The sequence below is a fragment of the Bombyx mandarina genome, chromosome 07 (assembly GCF_030267445.1).
Source record: "Bombyx mandarina strain Sakado chromosome 07, ASM3026744v2".
In the NCBI taxonomy this organism is placed as follows: Eukaryota; Metazoa; Arthropoda; class Insecta; order Lepidoptera; family Bombycidae; genus Bombyx; species Bombyx mandarina.
In genome coordinates, this window is record NC_143214.1 from 7,921,603 (window position 1) to 7,928,710 (window position 7,108).

General features: G+C 41.0%; 1 long non-coding RNA gene across 1 annotated transcript; it reads left to right on the plus strand.

The window, feature by feature from the left end:
• The first annotated feature begins 3,497 nt into the window (after positions 1–3,497).
• Positions 3,498–6,839, plus strand: LOC114249536 (uncharacterized). Its single transcript, XR_016323324.1, has 2 exons — positions 3,498–3,629; positions 4,357–6,839. It is a non-coding gene; the product is annotated as an uncharacterized LOC114249536 (long non-coding RNA).
• The last annotated feature ends 269 nt before the right edge of the window (positions 6,840–7,108 follow it).

The following is a 7,108-nucleotide window of genomic DNA, read 5'->3' on the forward strand; positions in this document are numbered from 1 at the left end:
GGACAATGTCGGCTTCTAATGGAAAAAGAATTTTTCAAATCGGTCCAGTAGTTTCGGAGCCTATTCGAAACAAACAAACAAACAAATCTTTCCTCTTTATAATATTAGTATAGATATGTAAATATACTAATATTATGGTTGTAGTATAAATGTGTGCGTGTTATTATTAAATGTATTTATTATATTATGTATATAGTATATAAATGACAATATACATAGTAAGTGTGCTAGTGTGTGTCTGTGTGTGTTTATGTGTGTAGGTGGATAGGTAGATGCCACATGTGTATATAAATTTTATATAATTACTATGAAAATAATATGTACGTTGTTGTATGCTATGTTTATATATGTATATCGTGTGTGTATTTGTATACGTATGTAATATCTATGTATATAAAAATGAATTGCTGTTCGTTAGTCGCGCTAAAACTCGAGAATGGCTGGACCGATTTGGCTAATTTTGGCCTCGAGCTATTTGTGGAAGTCCAGAGACTGGTGGTAGGACCTCTTGAGAATCCGCGCGGGTAGGTACCACCACCCTGCCTATTTCTGCCGTGAAGCAGTAATGCGTTTCGGTTTGAAGGGTGGGGCAGCCGTTGTAACTATACTGAGACCTGAGAACTTATCTCAAGGTGGGTGGCGCATTTACGTTGTAGATGTCTATGGGCTCCAGTAACCACTTAACACCAGGTGGGCTGTGAGCTCGTCCACCCATCTAAACAATAAATAAAAAAAATGTGAATGTTTAAAAGGTAGATAAATATGAAAATTCTCGGAAGTAAATAATAACAATTTTGTTTTTCTTTTGATATGTTCCCCGTCGGACGGATTCCTTTTTTAAGTTTATTTGATAGAAAAGTTTAGGTCTTTTATTTATCGATTGAGGCACTACGAAGTCTGCCGGGTCAGCTAGTTATTAATAATTTTCTTATTTCTCAAAAAGGAATGCACCTACCACAGGACTCTTGGACACCACCCTTGGTTGACTGGTAGAGAATGCCTCAGGCATTAAGTCCGCCATTCTACCTTTGTGCATAAAGCTGAATAAATAAATAAATAAATCGTGTGTTTTGTGTACATATGATTGGAATGCAAGTACTATTTGTTCCAGCTTACTGGTAACTGGATGACAAGGCAGAGTTGCTGACCGATGCACTGCAAGAGCAGTGCACCACCAGCACTCAATACGCGGACCCCGAACACACCGAGGCAGTCGACAGGGAGGTCGAGCGCAGAGCTTCCCTGCCACCCTCGGACGCGTTACCCCCCATTACCTCTGACGAAGTTAGAGAAGTAATAGATAACCTTCAACCTAAGAAGGCACCCGGCTCCGACGGCATCCGCAACCGTGCATTAAAACTCTTACCAGTCCAACTGATAACAATGTTGGCTACCATCTTAAATGCCGCTATGACGCACTGCATCTTTCCGGCGGTATGGAAAGAAGCGGACGTTATCGGTATACACAAGCCGGGCAAACCGAATAATGAAACCGCTAGTTACCGTCCGATTAGTCTCCTCCCAGCGATCGGCAAAATTTACGAACGGCTCCTTCGGAAACGCCTCTGGGACTTCGTTACCGCGAATAAAATTCTAATAGACAAGCAGTTTGGATTCCGCGCCAAACACTCATGCGTACAACAAGTGCACCGCCTCACGGAGCACATCTTAATAGGGCTAAATAGGCATAAACAAATCCCGACCGGCGCCCTCTTCTTCGATGTAGCGAAGGCGTTCGACAAAGTCTGGCACAACGGTTTGATCTACAAACTGTACAACATGGGAGTGCCAGACAGACTCGTGCTCATCATACGAGACTTCTTGTCAAACCGTTCGTTTCGATATCGAGTAGAGGGAACTCGTTCTCGTCCCCGTCATCTGACTGCCGGAGTCCCGCAAGGCTCCGCACTCTCCCCGTTACTATTTAGTTTGTATATCAACGATATACCCCGGTCTCCGGAGACCCATCTAGCGCTCTTCGCCGATGACACGGCTATCTACTACTCGTGTAGGAAGATGTCGTTGCTTCATCGGCGACTCCAGACCGCAGTAACCACCATGAGACAGTGGTTCCGGAAGTGGCGAATAGACATTAACCCCACGAAAAACACAGCGGTGCTATTCAAAAGGGGTCGCCCTCCGAATACCACTTCGAGCACCCCACTCCCCAATAGGCGCGTAAACACCTCCGCCGTTAGCCCCATCACTCTCTTTGACCAGCCCATACCGTGGGCCCCGAAGGTCAAATACCTAGGCGTCACCCTCGACAGAGGGATGACATTCCGTCCCCACGTAAAAACGGTACGCGATCGCGCCGCGTTTATACTAGGACGACTCTCCCCAATGCTTTGTAGACGAAGCAAACTGTCCCTCCGTAACAAGGTAACCCTCTACAAAACTTGCATACGCCCCGTCATGACGTATGCAAGCGTAGTGTTCGCTCACGCGGCCCGCACCAACTTGAAACCCCTTCAGGTTATACAATCCCGATTCTGCAGGATAGCCGTCGGAGCACCATGGTTCCAGAGGAACGTGGACCTCCACGATGACCTGGAGCTCGACCCCGTCAGTAAGTATCTACAGTCGGCATCGCTGCGCCACTTTGAGAAGACGGCACGACATGAGAACCCTCTTGTCGTGGCCGCCGGAAACTACATACCCGATCCTGTAGACCGTTTGCTAAACCGTCGACGTCGCCCAAAGCACGTCATCACGGATCCTCCTGATCCATTAACGGTGCTTTTAGGCAATACAAGCACCGGTCACCGTCCTCGTCGAACCCGTCTTGCTTGCGACGAAGGGCTCGACGAGCGAATTAACCCACAGACACAGCCCACTGAGTTTCTCGCCGGATCTTCTCAGTGGGTCGCGCTTCCGATCCGGTGGTAGATTCTGCGAAGCACTGCTCTTGCTAGGGCGGTGTTAGCAATTCTCCGTTTTGAGCCCCGCGAGCTCACCTACACAACCTAGGGTACGCTGAAATAGCCTCTCAAGGCAATCAGAATAGGTAGGGAAAAAAAAAAAAAAAAAAAAAAAAAAAAAAAAAAAAAAAAAAAAAAAAAAAAAAAAAAAAAAAAAAAAAAAAAAAAAAAAACTGGTAACTGGACGTCTTGTGAGTTCGCACGGGTAGGTACCACCGCCCTGCCTATTTCTGTCGTGAAGCAGTAATGCGGCATTTACCTTGTGGCTGTCTATGGAACGTGAGATCGTCCCTACATTAAACAATAAAAAAATAAAAACGGATAAGAAGTGTTCAGCGTGTACGCCAAAATTTAATATGTACCTATACAAACTTCACGTATCTAAGGCGTGATAGAGTATTTTTTCTTCGATTCATACAGTACATAATCGGCACGAGTCGTGAGCTCCGACCTTGACATGCGCAGAAATCCATTTTTGGGTCTGTTTGGGGGGAACGAGACAAGATGGGGGGTGACACCGGGCATGTGATTAACGTGATTGTATCATCACAACAAGCCGTCAGTTCATAGAGTAAGATTATATATAACCTCGTCAGTTGTGACTGGGTTTGTGCTGTGTACGCGCATCACTGCAGCAAAATACACTATTGTGCAATTTTATTAACCATACATTTTTTATCAAGCTCATTTAATTTTTTATTGTTTTTGGTAAGTATTTATGAACTTAGTATTATTAATGTTATTTAAAATTACTATAGGCTCATCTAGCTTAATTTTTTTTTTTTTTTTTTTTATTGCTTTGATGGATGGACGAGCTCACAGCCCACCTGGTGTTAAGTGGTTACTGGAGCCCATAGACATCTACAACGTAAATGCGCCACCCACCTCGAGATATAAGTTCTAAGGTCTCAGTATAGTTACAACGGCTACCCCACCCTTCGAACCGAAACGCATTACTGCTTCACGGCGGAAATAGGCGGGGTGGTGGTACCTACCCGTGTGGACTCACAAGAGGTCCTACCACCGGTGATTACGCAAATTATAATTTTGCGGATTTGATTTTTATTACACGATGTTATTCCTTCACCGTGGAAGTCAATCGTGAACATTTGTTGAGTACATATTTCATTAGAAAAATTGGTACCCGCCTGCGGGATTCGAACACCGGTGCATCGCTACATACGAATGCACCGGCCCTCTTATCCTTAAGGCCACGACGACTTCAAAATAGGCGACTTAATAGGAATAAAATAATATTCTAAAATAATGTTACTTTATTCTCAAAATGAAAATACGTAGTGTTAGATAGTAATAGTGACCAATAATTCTGATAAAATAAAAAATAACATTAATTAAATGATTTACAAATTTTTAACTAAAACTAAACTATCTGTATGTATGTACTTTCATTTATATTTTTATTTCTCTGTTTTAGTTACAAAATGACAAAGACAAACAGAGTGTTCAATAGACAAGCTAGAAAAAATATTTATAACGTTCATTCCTTTATGAAGAGAGAATCTGAAGATGGGGTGATTAATATAAAAAAAGTACAAAAGCGAACCGCAATGGCAACGGATAGTTCTGTCACTACTGTAAAGCGTATAATACAAGAAGGCGGCGGAGAGGTCCCTAAAGTATTCAGAACACCGGGGAAAAAAAGGCCCCGGGATAAACCTATTACGGGTTTAAATTCAATCGATCTAGGAGTGATTAAGCGGTGTATACACAATTTCCATATAACCGAGAAGGAACTGCCAACAACGGAGAAACTGCGAATAAAATTAAAAAACGATATCAATTTCTAGGGGTCCGCGCGAAGTTTGGGGCGAATCATTAAAAATTTGGGTTTTAAATGGAAAAAAATCCAAAATAATAAACAAATCCTTATAGAGAGAACAAATATTCGCTTCCAGAGAATTGAATACCTGCAGCGAATGATGAAATATAGGCAAGAAGGAAGACCAATTATATATACGGTTGAAACATATGTTGGTTCACCACACTCCCCTCCCAACACCTGGACGGACGGTTATACTAAGGGACTAAAAAAACCAATTTCTAAAGGACAGCAAATAGTCATTGTCCATGCTGGGTCCGAAACAGGCTTTGTACCGAACTCTTTACTTTTATTTAAAGCAGGCGTCAAAACAGACTACCAGGATAATAGGAATTCTATTAATTACGAAAGATGGCTTCGTACTCAACTGATACCAAATTTGCCAAATAATTCAGTCGTCGTAGTTGGCAATGCAACGTATCATAACAAGCAATGCGATCCGGCACCAACATCGAATGCTAAAAAAGCCGATATGCAGGCCTGGTTGACTAACAAGCATATTAACTATACTCCTGATATGTTGAAGCCTCAATTGTATAATTTAATTAACAATCATAAAGATCAGTTTAAAAAAATATACATTGATCAAATATTGGCAGAACATAACCACTCTGTACTTCGTCTACCTCCTTACCAACCTGATCTCAATCCGATTGAGATGGCATGGGCTGCCATTAAAGGATATGTTAGCACCAAGAAAGTTAGTTGGAGCTTTAAAGGTGTGGCAGACCTGATCAAAGAAAAGTCAATTTGATGGCTGCTAGTGAATGGAATAAACTGTGCCAAAAAGTGAATGAAATAGAAGAGCAATACAGGAAAAGTGATCATGTGGTGGACACGATGACTGAAGAGTTTATTATTCATGTTGGTGATGATGACTGCGATAGTGATGAAGATCGCATATCGGATACTGAATATGCAGATGATTTAGATGATGACACAGATGGTGATGATGATGATGACGATGATAATTATGATGATAAAGCCCCTATTGCTATATATATTAAAGAAAGTGATGTGTCATTTATGATAGAATGAAGTGCTTAAAAACATATTTTTTTATATCATTGTAATTTTTAATTTAATCTATGCATTTATTCTTACCCAATATTCATTTATACAATAACTAAGGTATATATAGGTAGGACGTCTTGCGAGGCCGCACGGGTAGGTGCCACCAATCTGCCTTTTCCTGCCGTGAAGCAGTAATGCTTTTTGGTTTGAAGGGTGGGGCAGCCGTTGTATTGTAAAGACTGAGAACTTAGAACTCATTTCTCAACATAGGTGCCGTCGAACCCTTCGCCGCAAGTACGGTGACCGGTACTTGAGGTACCTAAAAGCACCTTTAGTGGATCGGGAGAATCCGAAACGACGTGTTTAGGGCGACGTCGACTGCTTTCCATTCGATCCGCAGGATCGGGTATGTAATTTCCGGCGGCCACGACAAGAGGGTTTTCGTATCGTGCAGCTTTCTCAAAGTGGCGCACTGCGGTCGCCTTTTACTCTTTGATATATAGTATTACACCAATTGAATATACCTACCATACAAATATATAGTTCAATTTGCAATAAAAGCAAATGCACTCCCGGACACATCTATGGGTCCACCTAGTGTTTTAAGGTTTGACGGTCACTAGTTAAAAATAAATGATAGGTTGAGCAGTTTTGAAGCTGATTTATTGGTCAACCCTTTTGGTATGTTTTTTTAAATTTCAAATTCAGTATTATGAAAAAAAAAACGTGATAGAGTATAATATGGTATAAGTCAAGTATGCGCCTTGGTGAACGGCAAGAATAGTAGTCTGGATTTTTAAAGAAATCAAACGTTTTATCAGAATTAAATGTTTAATTGAATAAGGCGCACAAGCCTTTAGGGATATCATAAAAATTTAAAGCGATGCCGGTGGCGTCAGAGAGTTGCTGGCAACACTAATAATTTGAGTGTTGTTGTATTTAAAAATACTCTTTGATTGTGAAGAAACGGTAGCAATAAGTTTGATTCCTGCCCTTCACCATTTCGGTAAATTTAAAGAAGGCTTATTATTTGAGATCGTTGTATGAGAATTCCTTTAGTCTGAATATTGATAACAATTTATTAAATGGTTCTGATGAGTTTTTTGTTTTCAAAAATTGTCGGCTGTGAAAATATGAAAACATGTTTTTGTCGGCTCTACTATGTTAAAATAGTTAACGCCAATTTAATTTCAAATCTAAATCTTATTCAGTTATGGTAAAGACAAGAAAGAATCCATAATTACATATCCGAGAAAATTTGTCTAAGAAATTAAAATAAAAAAATCTGTGATCAACCATCGACCAGTAAATGTTATACCCTCCTATATTTTTA